The following is a 15,216-nucleotide window of genomic DNA, read 5'->3' on the forward strand; positions in this document are numbered from 1 at the left end:
GATTTATGGGGGGGAGGAGCAAGATGGCGGAAGAGCAGGGTCTCCAAATCACCTGTCTTCACCAAATTACCTAGAAAACCTTCCAATCATCCTGAAAATCTATGAATTCGGCCTGAGATTTAAAGAGAGACCAGCTGGAATGCTACAGTGAGAAGAGTTCGCGCTTCTATCAAGGTAGGAAGACGGGGAAAAAGAAGTAAAGAAACAAAGGCCTCCAAGGGGGAGGGGCCGCGGGGAGCCGGGCTGAGGCCGGGGCGAGTGTCCCCAGGACAGGAGAGCCCCGTCCCGGAGACGCAGGAGCTGCACCGACCTTCCCGGGCGGAAAGGGGCTCGCGGGGAGTTGGAGCAGGACCCAGGAGGGCGGGGATGCCCTCGGGCTCCCCGGGACAGTAACAGCAACTGCGCGCCCAGGAGAGTGCCCCGAGCTCCCTAAGGGCTGCAGCGCGGGCGGCGGGACCCGGCGGGACCCGGAGCAGCTCGGAGGGGCTCGGACGGAGGCTCCGCGGAGGGGGCTGCGCGGCCCCGGGAGCAGCTCGGAGGGGCTCGGGCAGAGGAAGAGGCTCCATGCGGAGGGGGCTGCGCGGTTCCAGGAGCAGCTCGGGGTGCTCGGGCAGCGGCTCCGCGGAGGGGGTTGCGCGGCCCGGGAGGGCGAATCCACCAGCGCAGGCTCCGGAGCACAGGGCGCCGGGACACAGCCCAGGATCCCGCCTCCCCCGGGACAGGCAGAGGCCGGGAGGGCCCAGGACAGCGAGGACGCTCCTGCCCCAGCTGAGCAGATCAGCGGCCCCGCCCGGAGCCTCCAGGCCCTGCAGACCGAGTTCCTGCCGGAGCTGAATCCAGGTTTCCAGAGCTGCCCCGCCACTGGGGCTGTTCCTCCTGCGGCCTCACGGGGTGAACAACCCCCACTGAGCCCTGCACCAGGCAGGGGCACAGCAGTTCCCCCAACTGCTAACACCTGAAAATCAGCACAGCAGGCCCCTCCCCCAGAACACCAGCTAGACTGACAACTTCCAGGAGAAGCCAAGGGACTTAAAGTACACAGAATCAGAAGATACTCCCCAGTGGTTCTTCTTTTTTTTTTTTGTTTTGTTTTGTTTTGTTTTGCTTTCTGATTTGTTTCCTTCCCCCACCCCCTTTTTTTTCTCCTTTCTTTTTCTTTCTCTTTTTCTTCTCTTTTTTTTTCTTTTCGTTTTTTTTTCTTCCCCTTTTTTTTCCTCTTTCTCTTTTCTTTCCTTCTTTCTCTCCTCTCTTTTTCTCTTTTTCCCAATACAACTTGCTTTTGGCCACTCTGCACTGAGCAAAATGACTAGAAGGAAAACCTCACCTCAAAAGAAAGAATCAGAAACAGTCCTCTCTCCCACAGAGTTACAAAATCTGGATTACAATTCAATGTCAGAAAGCCAATTCAGAAGCACTATTATACAGCTACTGGTGGCTCTAGAAAAAAGCATAAAGGACTCAAGAGACTTCATGACTGCAGAATTTAGAGCCAATCAGGCAGAAATTAAAAATCAATTGAATGAGATGCAATCCAAACTAGAAGTCCTAACGACGAGGGTTAACGAGGTGGAAGAACGAGTGAGTGACATAGAAGACAAGTTGATAGCAAAGAGGGAAACTGAGGAAAAAAGAGACAAACAATTAAAAGACCATGAAGATAGATTAAGGGAAATAAACGACAGCCTGAGGAAGAAAAACCTACGTTTAATTGGTGTTCCCGAGGGGGCCGAAAGGGACAGAGGGCCAGAATATGTATTTGAACAAATTCTAGCTGAAAACTTTCCTAATCTGGGAAGGGAAACAGGCATTCAGATCCAGGAAATAGAGAGATCCCCCCCTAAAATCAATAAAAACCGTTCAACACCTCGACATTTAATAGTGAAGCTTGCAAATTCCAAAGATAAGGAGAAGATCCTTAAAGCAGCAAGAGACAAGAAATCCCTGACTTTTATGGGGAGGAGTATTAGGGTAACAGCAGACCTCTCCACAGAGACCCGGAAGGCCAGAAAGGGCTGGCAGGATATAGTCAGGGTCCTAAATGAGAAGAACATGCAACCAAGAATACTTTATCCAGCAAGGCTCTCATTCAAAATGGAAGGAGAGATAAAGAGCTTCCAAGACAGGCAGCAACTAAAAGAATATGTGACCTCCAAACCAGCTCTGCAAGAAATTTTAAGGGGGACTCTTAAAATTCCCCTTTAAGAAGAAGTTCAGTGGAACAGTCCACAAGGACTGAATAGATATCATGATGACACTAAACTCATATCTCTCAATAGTAACTCTGAATGTGAACGGGCTTAATGACCCCATCAAAAGGCGCAGGGTTTCAGACTGGATAAAAAAGCAGGACCCATCTATTTGCTGTCTACAAGAGACTCATTTTAGACAGAAGGACACCTACAGCCTGAAAATAAAAGGTTGGAGAACCATTTACCATTCGAATGGTCCTCAAAAGAAAGCAGGGGTAGCCATCCTTATATCAGATAAACTAGAATTTACCCCAAAGACTGTAGTGAGAGATGAAGAGGGACACTATATCATACTTAAAGGATCTATTCAACAAGAGGACTTAATATATATGCTCAATATATATGCTCCGAATTTGGGAGCTGCCAAATATATAAATCAATTATTAACCAAAGTGAAGAAATACTTAGATAATAATACACTTATACTTGGTGACTTCAATCTAGCTCTTTCTATACTCGATAGGTCTTCTAAGCACAACATCTCCAAAGAAACAAGAGCTTTAAATGATACACTGGACCAGATGGATTTCACAGATATCTACAGAACTTTACATCCAAACTCAACTGAATACACATTCTTCTCAAGTGCACATGGAACTTTCTCCAGAATAGACCACATATTGGGTCACAAATCGGGTCTGAACCGATACCAAAAGATTGGGATTGTCCCCTGCATATTCTCGGACCATAATGCCTTGAAATTAGAACTAAATCACAACAAGAAGTTTGGAAGGACCTCAAACACGTGGAGGTTAAGGACCATCCTGCTAAAAGATAAAAGGGTCAACCAGGAAATTAAGGAAGAATTAAAAAGATTCATGGAAACTAATGAGAATGAAGATACAACCGTTCAAAATCTTTGGGATGCAGCAAAAGCAGTCCTAAGGGGGAAATACATCGCAATACAAGCATCCATTCAAAAACTGGAAAGAACTCAAATACAAAAGCTCACCTTACACATAAAGGAGCGAGAGAAAAAACAGCAAATAGATCCTACACCCAAGAGAAGAAGGGAGTTAATAAAGATTCGAGCAGAACTCAACGAAATCGAGACCAGAAGAACTATGGAACAGATCAACAGAACCAGGAGTTGGTTCTTTGAAAGAATTAATAAGATAGATAAACCATTAGCCAGCCTTATTAAAAAGAAGAGAGAGAAGACTCAAATTAATAAAATCATGAATGAGAAAGGAGAGATCACTACCAACACCAAGGAAATACAAACGATTTTAAAAACATATTATGAACAGCTATACGCCAATAAATTAGGCAATCTAGAAGAAATGGACGCATTCCTGGAAAGCCACAAACTACCAAAACTGGAACAGGAAGAAATAGAAAACCTGAACAGGCCAATAACCAGGGAGGAAATTGAAGCAGTCATCAAAAACCTCCCAAGACACAAGAGTCCAGGGCCAGATGGCTTCCCAGGGGAATTCTATCAAACGTTTAAAGAAGAAACCATACCTATTCTCCTAAAGCTGTTTGGAAAGATAGAAAGAGATGGAGTACTTCCAAATTCGTTCTATGAAGCCAGCATCACCTTAATTCCAAAGCCAAAGACCCCACCAAAAAGGAGAATTACAAACCAATATCCCTGATGAACATGGATGCAAAAATTCTCAACAAGATACTGGCCAATAGGATCCAACAATACATTAAGAAAATTATTCACCATGACCAAGTAGGATTTATCCCTGGGACACAAGGCTGGTTCAACACCTGTAAAACAATCAATGTGATTCATCATATCAGCAAGAGAAAAACCAAGAACCATATGATCCTCTCATTGGATGCAGAGAAAGCATTTGACAAAATACAGCATCCATTCCTGATCAAAACTCTTCAGAGTGTAGGGATAGAGGGAACATTCCTCGACATCTTAAAAGCCATCTATGAAAAGCCCACAGCAAATATCATTCTCAATGGGGAAGCACTGGGAGCCTTTCCCCTAAGATCAGGAACAAGACAGGGATATCCACTCTCACCACTGCTGTTCAACATAGTACTGGAAGTCCTAGCCTCAGCAATCAGACAACAAAAAGACATTAAAGGCATTCAAATTGACAAAGAAGAAGTCAAACTCTCCCTCTTCACCGATGACATGATACTCTACATAGAAAACCCAAAAGTCTCCACCCCAAGATTGCTGGAACTCATACAGCAATTCGGTAGCGTGGCAGGATACAAAATCAATGCCCAGTAGTCAGTGGCATTTCTATACACTAACAATGAGACTGAAGAAAGAGAAATTAAGGGGTCAATCCCATTTACAATTGCACCCAAAAGCATAAGATACCTAGGAATAAACCTCACCAAAGATGTAAAGGATCTATACCCTGAAAACTATAGAACACTTCTGAAAGAAATTGAGGAAGACACAAAGAGATGGAAAAATATTCCATGCTCATGGATTGGCAGAATTAATATTGTGAAAATGTCAATGTTACCCAGGGCAATATACACGTTTAATGCAATCCCTATCAAAATACCATGGACTTTCTTCAGAGAGTTAGAACAAATTATTTTAAGATTTGTGTGGAATCAGAAAAGACCCCGAATAGCCAGGGGAATTTTAAAAAAGAAAACCATATCTGGGGGCATCACAATGCCAGATTTCAGGTTGTACTACAAAGCTGTGGTCATCAAGACAGTGTGGTACTGGCACAAAAACAGACACATAGATCAGTGGAACAGAATAGAGAATCCAGAAGTGGACCCTGAATTTATGGGCAACTAATATTCGATAAAGGAGGAAAGACTATCCATTGGAAGAAAGACAGTCTCTTCAATAAATGGTGCTGGGAAAATTGGACATCCACATGCAGAAGAATGAAACTAGACCACTCTCTTTCACCATACACAAAGATAAACTCAAAATGGATGAAAGATCTAAATGTGAGACAAGATTCCATCAAAATCCTAGAGAAGAACACAGGCAACACCCTTTTTGAACTCGGCCATAGTAACTTCTTGCAAGATACATCCACGAAGGCAAAAGAAACAAAAGCAAAAATGAACTATTGGGACTTCATCAAGATAAGAAGCTTTTGCACAGCAAAGGATACAGTCAACAAAACTCAAAGACAACCTACAGAATGGGAGAAGATATTTGCAAATGACATATCAGATAAAGAGCTAGTTTCCAAGATCTGTAAAGAACTTATTAAACTCAACACCAAAGAAACAAACAATCCAATCATGAAATGGGCAAAAGACATGAACAGAAATCTCACAGAGGAAGGCATAGACATGGCCAACATGCATATGAGAAAATGCTCTGCATCACTTGCCATCAGGGAAATACAAATCAAAACTACAATGAGATACCACCTCACACCAGTGAGAATGGGGAAAATTAACAAGGCAGGAAACCACAAATGTTGGAGAGGATGTGGAGAAAAGGGAACCCTCTTACACTGTTGGTGGGAATGTGAACTGGTGCAGCCACTCTGGAAAACTGTGTGGAGGTTCCTCAAACAGTTAAAAATATACCTGCCCTACGACCCAGCAATTGCACTGTTGGGGATTTACCCCAAAGATACAAATGCAATGAAACGCCGGGACACTTGCACCCCGATGTTTATAGCAGCAATGGCCACGATAGCCAAACTGTGGAAGGAGCCTCGGTGTCCATCGAAAGATGAATGGATAAAGACGATGTGGTTTATGTATACAATGGAATATTACTCAGCCATTAGAAATGACAAATACCCACCATTTGCTTCAACGTGGATGGAACTGGAGGGTATTATGCTGAGTGAAGTAAGTCAGTCGGAGAAGGACAAACATTATATGTTCTCATTCATTTGGGGAATATAAATAATAGTGAAAGGGAAAATAAGGGAAGGGAGAAGAAATGTGTGGGAAATATCAGAAAGGGAGACAGAACGTAAAGACTGCTAACTCTGGGAAACGAACTAGGGGTGGTAGACGGGGAGGAGGGCGGGGGGTGGGAGTGAATGGGTGACGGGCACTGGGTGTTATTCTGTATGTTAGTAAATTGAACACCAATAGACATTACTTCTATAAAAAAAAAAAAAACTACCTAGAGTTTGTTAAACTTCATGGTGTATCCTCTAATTTCATGAGGCTTCTAGGCAAAGAATACCAAGGAGCTTTATTTAATTCACTGACCAAAAAAATGCACAACAGGTCTCTACTTGATTCCTTCCAATAAATGATGCAATAAAGTTTAGGTTTCCTTAGGAAAAAAAAAAAAAAAGAGATGAATGAGAGACAGACAGTGGTCACAATACAAGTCCAGGATTTTACACTTCCCAGCAGTCAAAGCTGATTTACCCTAATGGCAGAGGCCACTTAACCCAATGTCAGTTGCACAAGTTTTTTTTTTTTGTTTTGTTTTGTTTTGTTTTGTTTTTTAATTGCACAAGTTTTTAGGTAAGTCCTGATCTTAGCATTAGGGATTAAAGGAGCTCCATCTTAATATTTGGGGTATTAGCCTCATGTCTCATTTGTGGCCTGTCTGGTCCAGAATTTGTGAATTGTCTTTGCTTTTACCCTTCCTTTGGTGCTGGGTCTGGAACAGAAATTTCCGTCTCAGTTTCCACATTTGAATCCTTTCCTTAGTTTTTGCCCCAGAGCCTATAAAATTGTCAAAAGTTGGTTTTCAAACTGCCAATGCCCTTTCCTGGACCCTACCTTCATGTATGAAGTCCTCAACCTGTTCAGATTTCCCTCTCTGCCTGGATCTTTGAACAATATCTACTCTCAAAAGTACAGCCTCTGTGTTCTGTTTGTATTTTACAATTTTAGTATTTTGAATCTTTTTACTTGGTTAGTCTAGCTAAAGTTTTATTAACCTGGCTGATCTTTTTAAGGGACTGTTGATTACCTTAATTTTTTTTGTCTATTTTTGTTTCATTTATTCCTTTTCTTTATTATTTTGTTTTGTTTTGCTCACTTTGGGTTTAGTTTGCTTTTCTTTTTTCATTTACTTAAATTGGAAGATTCAGTTATTGATTTGAGGTTATTCATTTTTAATAAAAGCATATACTGTGATCATAAACTTCCTTTTAAGCACTGCTTTAAATTCATCCTGTAAGTTATAGTATTTTGCATTTTTTTCTCATTCATATCAAAGTATTTTCTAATTTCTCTTGTGACTTCTCTGATGTCTGATTCTTTGTTAGTTTGTTGTTTAATTTCTACATATTTGTGAATTTCCCAAATTTTCTTCTATTATTGATTTCTAACCTAATTCAATATAGTTAGAAAATATACTTTGTATGATTTCAGTTCTTTTAAATTCATCGAGATTTGACTTATGACTTAACATATGATATATCCCAGAGAATATATCATATATATCATATGCACTTGAAAAGAATGTGTTTAATGCTATTGAGGGACATGTTCTATTAAGTCTATTAGGTCTATTTGCTTTATGTTGTTGGTCGGGTCTTTCTTTTTTTAATTTATTTATTTGAGAGAATGAGAGAGAATGAGTGTGTGTGAGAGAGAGTGAGAGAGCGAGAGCACGTGCACTAGCAGAGGGAGGGACAGAGGGAGAAGTGGACTCCCTGTGGAGCAGGGAGCCTGATGTAGGGCTCTATCCCAGGAGCCCCTAATCATGACCTGAGCTGAAGTCAGATGCTTAACCGACTGAGCCACCCAGGCGCCCCAGGTCTTCTATAACATTGTTGATCTCCTGCCAAACTGTTTTACTCACTATTTGAACAGATATTGAAGTCTCCAACTATTATTGTTGAACTGTTTTTTCCCCTTCAATTCTATCATTTTTTTCATGTCATGCATTTTGAGGCTCTCTTGTTAGGCACACATATATTTATAATTGTATATATTCCTGATAGATTGATCTTTCTTTCATTATACAATGTCCCTCCATATATTGAGAAATATTTTTTCCCTTTAAATTGTGCCTGATACTTGTATACTAATATATATTAGTATAGCACTTCTGCTTTCTTAGCGTTGATGGTTGTATGGTATACCCTTTTCCCCTCATTCTTTTTTTTTTCCCTCATTCTTTTACTTATCTCTCTGAATGTAAAGTGTATCTTCCATGAACAGCATATAATTGTGTTTTTTTCTGTATGATAACCTTGGCTTTGATTGGATTATTTCACCATTTACATGTAATGATATTAAAGATATGATGGATTCACTTCTATTATTTTGCTTTTCTGTCTTCTGAATGCCACAAGAATCTTTTTGTTCCTCTTTATTCCTTCTTTACTGCCTTCTTTTGCAATAAGTGGATATTTTCTACAATAAAATTTTAAATTCCTTTAATAATTTCTTTTTTTCTTTAGTAATTTCTAAATTATGTTAAAAGTGTATTTTCTTTGTGGCTCCTCTAAGGCTTACATATATTCTCAACTTATCTGAATTTACTTCAAATTTATAATCATTATATTCAAGTGAGATATAGAAACTTTACTCTTATAAAGCTGTATTCCTCTATAGTCTTCTCTCTTTTTCAGTGCTATTATCATGACGTGTAGTATGCTTGTGTATATGTTACAAAGCCAACACTATACATGATTATAATTATTACTAGATTTATTCAGAAAAGCCTATTTCCTCCACAACAAGCAACCTCTGGTGCCACTCCTCGAAGTGCAGCTCTGGGCATGTGCATAGTCTCCCTGACCAATAGGGATGATTATGGTTTTACCCAGACTCTCTATGTCTCTCCCTTTCCCTGACCTCCCCACTAAGCTTCTGACTGCTTTGCCTCTATTGATACCACACCCAGCTGTTAGCTTCCACTAATTGCTAGTTGATTTCTTTTATTTTCTTTTTTTTTTAAGATTTTATTTATTTATTCATGACAGACACACACAGAGAGAGAAGCAGAGACACAGACAGAGGGAGAAGCAGACTCCATGCAGGGAGCCTGATGTGGGATTCGATCCCGGGTCTCCAGGATCACGCCCTGGACTGAAGGCGGTGCCAAACCACTGAGCCACCAGGGCTGCCCCTGCTCTGTTGTTTTCAACCACAAGCTTAAATTCTCCATCGACTCAACCAGTTAAATTCAAGCATCTTTTCCAGGTTAGTGTATTTGCAGTGTTTGAGGCATGCTCCAGCTCTAGGAGGAATATTCTGAACTGTCTTTTCCTCTCTGTTAAATGTCTCGTGGTCTGTTGTTTCACTTGCTGTTAATGTGAACCTATCAGTGTCCTCTTAATGGCTCACCACTAACATCTTCCTTGTTTGACAGAGTCTTCAGGCATGAATTTCCCCATAGTCTGTTCCATACAACCTCAGTCCCCTTAGGTAAAGTTACAGAGCTCTCTGTTTTTGTGGACTGCCTATTCTCCTGAACCACTTTGACAGAACCTTTGCATGCCTGCTCTGGAGTTGGGGGAAAAGGCAATAGCCCACGTGTTCCAGAGTGAAACTGTTGGGTTGGCAGGTGTCGGAGGCCCCAGTCTTCTTGCCTTGCTCCTCTGTGTGTGGAATCTCTGCTTCATGAACGCGCTGTAACAGGGATGATCAGAGTTCAGTATTCTTTGTCCACCAGGTCTTTCATCCATTCTGCCCTAGTTCTTTCAACTCTGTCTGCCTAGAATTGTTCTTAAACATGGTGTTAGCTCTTCAGGCTGCCATGCCGGAAATCCTGCTCCTTTCTTGTCTTCTTTGCCTTATAGCAACATAATTTCCTTTTTGACCACAAATTTGGCCACAAATTTTTCCTTGCTTATTCCACTTTTCTTTTGCCTCTGGGAACAGTGGAACATGTGATATGAGAACACAATGCTGAAGGCAGTCGCAGCATTGGACATTAGGCTGTTGTTCTGATGGCCTCTTTACCTGATAGGTGGGTGAGGTTACTTTTCTCAAGCTTTGGGAAAACCTAAACAGAAAATTTTTACTACCACCAAAGGGAATATATGTTCAGCAGAATCCCTGTGACTAGGTTTATAGTGCAGGGTCTTCTTAAAAATAGCCTCATTCGCTTTCTCCAGTTTCTGTCCATAGAGCACCTATGTTATAACTTGATTTCTTGACTGTGCTCAGAGATTAAAGAGAATGTTCAGGGAACTGTATATGATCTATTGGAAAGTATTTTAAAGCTACTGGTGTAGGATCGTCGCAGATCTGGTTCAGATCTAGCCCTTTGCCCTTCTCCTCTCTAAGGGCCAAAGGAATATATAAAACTATTATTATTTTTAATGCTCTCATCCTCCCCAATAACAAGGTACCCCACAATTGATAGACATTGAAATAAGTCTGTGGATTATGAAGATGTTTAAGAGTTCAAATCCCTTCTAGAGCTACGTAATGGAAGTGGATACAGAGTGATATGAGGGAAAGGAATGTGTTAAAAATTATTCTTAGACCCTTAGGATTGTGCTGTAGTATATTAAATATCTTATCGGGAGTGTGCAAAGGGAGGACATAAAGGACTGAAGCTCCCAGGAATTAAAAGCTGTGGTGAGGAGAGTGAGCCCATAAGGAAATTGAGAAGTGGAGATCAGGATGGAAGAAGGAGAAAATCAGGAGGTTCTGGGGTAAGATAATCTTTTATGTAAGGAAAACAGTGAAGGTATGATTTGCTCTTGAGACTTTATGACAGAGGAAGGCTGAAAAGGATCCTCTGATTCTGTGGCAAGGGTGTCATTGGTGACTTTAGGAGGAATCATTTGTGTGAGGATTGGGGTGGAGTTATGTTGTGGAGGTTTGTGGGATGAATGGGTTGGTGACTTGGTGGAGATGGACACTTGGAGGCAGGAGATGACTGCTTCAAACCTCTTTTCCTTTTTGAATCCGGGAGAGGCAGTTTGAGAGCAGGAAGGTACCAGAGGAAGGAAGAGATAAGTCTTACTGTGGAGAGGAAGTTTATCATAAGAAGGGATGAGGACATCAACTCTTCTACTATATGGAGTGAGCATGGAGTAAAACAATATTGGAATAGGCAGCCATTCTGGCCCTGACACTTGTTGCTTGTGTAACCCTATGAAAACAAAACATTTAGTCTCTTTGTAGCTCTGTTTTCTCATCTGCAAGATGAAAGTAATGAAGGCTACACTGAAAGGTTCCCATGTCAAATAAAATCATGTATTGATACAACAGGTACATAATAAGTTTCTAATAAATGTTTCTTTCTTTGCTTCACCTTGCTTGCCCTATTTAATTTCAAATGTAGATGAAAATGCTATTAATGTTTTGTTTCATACACAGCCACCTTTACAAGAACACTGGCTATTCCATTAAAATCATCTGATATTTATTGAGCACCTCTATAAACAAAAAAGGGCTTAAGCATGTAGGTGACACAGTTTGATTGCATTTAAATATGGTTGCTCTGTCTCAATTGTAGAGAAAAAAAAAAAAGCTATATACAAGAGTGTGTAGGAGCATAGGGAATATCTAGGCTCCTCATAGGCCCAGGTCCTGGGGACCACGATGGCTGTGTGGGAGACTGACTTGAACTGATTTGGGAAAATTCTAGGTGAGAGCATCGACAGACATGGAAAGTGACTAGACCCGGAGGGTGAGTGGAGAGAATGAGACAAAGATGATAATCTAAGTTTTGACTTGGACACTCAGAGGGATATTAGTGTCAGTCATCGAGAATTGTCTTGGTGATTGATCAGTTGAATGACTGCTGTCCCTAAAAGCTATGGTAAGCACATCAGTAACATACTCCATATATCTCACTCCATATATGCTCACTCCATATAGTAGAGGAGTTAATGTCCTCATCCCTTCTTATGATAAACTTCCTCTCCACAGTAAGACTTATTTCCTCCTTCCTCTGCTGCCTTCCTGCTCTCACACTGAAGCAGTCAGTCGTCTCCTGCCTCCAAGTGTCCATCTCCACCAAGTCACCACCCATTCATCCCAGAAACCTCTACAACATAACTCCACCCCAATCCTCACACAAATGATTCCTACTAAAGTTCAGAGGATTTCTAACAATAGTGTGGAATTAAATGAACTTTTGGCGTGATCTACACAGGAGAGTATGAAATATATGAAAATGTCTATAAATTTTTTAGGCAGTAGTGCTCTAAGGAGTCCCAGAACTAATTATTGCCACATTCAGTTTTGCAGAAAATTTTTCGGTGAATACTGCCAATCATGTAAAAACTCCATGTGTTTCTACACGTGTCACTTATAGAAAAAGTTGCTACAGGAAGTTAGCAGCCTTCCCCATGCTCTTTCCAGACGTGGAAAGCTCAGCTATGGCTACTGTGGGGGAGCGGGAGGAGCGAGGTAAGATTCCACTCAGTGCTTTTTCTTCTGTCTGTGTTTTGACTGTCATCCTTTCAGCTTGTAGCAAAAGGAATGGGTTTTCCTGTGGCTAGATGGGCCTGAGAGGTTTGAAAAGTAAATCATTAAAGGGTTTCATGATGAGATTGAAATATATTATTGATATGCTGAACACCACATGGGTATAAAACGAAAGCAAAGTAAACAGAGAATGTCTCCCCACTGACCCTAGCGAGGAATTTCCAGATGCTGTCACAGCAGGCTCTGTGGATGGAACCTTTGCTGCTTCCCGGAGGTCAAATTTATGACCTTTCCTGGACACACACACACACACCCTGGACACATGTGTGCATATACACACATTTTTCTAAAGTTGATTATTGTAAGCTTCTGGTAGTATCTGTTGCTTTCCTGCCTTGAGTGGACTTAGGACAATTAAAATGAGTTTCAGGGACATATATGATTTGAAGAGCCAGGAGAATTTGCCTTCTACCAGAGGAAGCCTAGATTCTACATTAAAATCCTGATGGACACCATTGAGGTTCTTTTTTATGGTTCACAGTCTAATAGAGCATCAGAGATACGAGAGAAATCTTAGCTCAATACCTCAATATTACAGATAAAAAATAGCAGAAGGTATAAGTACTTTATCATAGTTATGATATCTATAAACTATATCATAATTTATAGTTTATATCATATATCTAAAACTATATCATAGTTATGATAAAGTACTTATATGAACATATAAGTTCAGGCAACTGCTCTGTGGCAGAACACAGATTAAAACAAAACAAAACAAAAATCTTTCTTTTCCTTTTCAGCCACATTTTATAATGTGTTATCTCCTTTTCAGTTTTTCTCAGTGACTTTCCGAGAGACATATGAATAATCCCAAGCAGAGAATAATCTGCGAATCAGTTCTTCATTCCCTTTGTTTTCCCTAGAAAAGTTTTAGGTGAGTTATACTTCCTTTAGATTATTTTGGTTTATGTGTAACCTATCGCTGCAGGGGTCCACGTTCCATGAACATGCCATGTGGCAGAAGAAAAGCAATCTGAGATTTAAACAATTAATTTCTTTTTTTATGATTTTATTTTTAAATAATCCTCATCCCTAATATGAGGCTTGAACTCACAACATGAGATCAAGAGTCACATGTTCTATCAACTGAGCCATAAAAAAAATGAATTTCTACCTGTAGAGTTCAATGGTTTAGTTATCTGAGATTAAACATAGCTGCTTTTCTGTTTTATTTGCTGCAATATGCATGCTTTAATGCATGTTCTAATGAGGGTCACTATACCTCAGAACTGTATGTACTTTCCATCGTACAGTTTGCTTTAAGTATATTTATATTCTAAAATGCATTAAGTGTATTTATTTCTAAAACCTAGTTTATGGCAAAGTTTATAATTTATACACTAAAAATAAAGTAAAATAAAGTAAATATAAAAAAATAAAAAATAATAAAGTAAATATACTCGAGGTAGAAGGGGGATCACAGATTTTAGAGTAAAGTGAAACCTGGTTTCAAATCCCATCTCCTCCAGTTCCCCGCTTTGAGAAACACACAGGCCGATCCATGTCCCTGTTTTTTCAGTGGCATTGTGTGTGAACTGTGGATCCCATAGCATAGTTGCAAAGATAGTATAAAATAATACTCTTAAAGGCCTCATGCACCGTAGACAGTTCGTAAGAGGCATGACAAAGCGAGCCAAGCAGTCCATTCCTATTTGCTTGGTTTAATGTTCTATCACAATTCTGTGAGCTACATTTGGACTATATCATCCTGTTAGGAAAAATTAATTATTTTATTATTATCATCCTTTTGGCATTCATGAAATTATTAGACTATTTCCAGCATTCTTCCAGTCTTGAGAGAATGTGTATGCAAAGGGAACTTCCAAAGGAGCAATAGGGTCCCCATTCAACTCCACTGAACATGACAGTGGCTGTAAGCAGGTTGGTCAGTGCTGGTGCTGTCACAGCACACCCTGACCAGCAAAGGACCACGGCTGCTGCTCAGAGTGGGACACGTGTATTACCTGTTGGTGAGGGTCTGGCTCTCAGCTGTAATTGCTGGACAGCCTCTCCCAGTGATCTCATCCCAGTCTCTCATTTTACAGACATGGACATGAAAGTATACAAATTCCACTTGAAAACTCAGTGAATAGATTTGGCATCTAACAAACAGATGACCTAAGTAGAGTGTTCTGAGGTGAAGCAGGTTATGCAAGTTATCAAAAAATGTGAAATGACAGTGCTTTCAGTTTTTAAAAATTGCTGTGTTTAGTTTTAGTTTCTCTAGACATTTACTTTTATTTTCCTTGACTTTAATTTTATTTCACCCTATGGATGATTGATAGACAATTAATTCCAAAACAATACTTTAAATTGTTATATGAAGGCATACTTTTTTTTTCTTGAAGTTCCTTACTGAGCAACTGCTGTAGACAAATGCCTCCCTGTTTCTTTATTCTTTTTTTTTCCCCAAGAGATGATTGTTTCCTTCCACAGATTAAACTGAATCTCAAGGTTAGAGCATGCATTTTAGCTCTTAGTTCCACTGATTTAGTTCTTTTTTCCTAACATGATTCGCTTGAATACTATTTGCTTTTGTGTGTGTGTGACTTTTCTTCAATTATTGATTCATGTGGTTTAGGTTCTTGGTTTGGGTCCTTTTGTGCAAGAGCTTTTTAGAGTAGTCCAAGTGGGAACATAAAGAGGCTATTTTAGAGGTATTTTAATCTTTGCC

This window comes from Canis lupus, chromosome 9, assembly GCF_003254725.2.
Source record: "Canis lupus dingo isolate Sandy chromosome 9, ASM325472v2, whole genome shotgun sequence".
Classification (NCBI taxonomy): domain Eukaryota; kingdom Metazoa; phylum Chordata; class Mammalia; order Carnivora; family Canidae; genus Canis; species Canis lupus.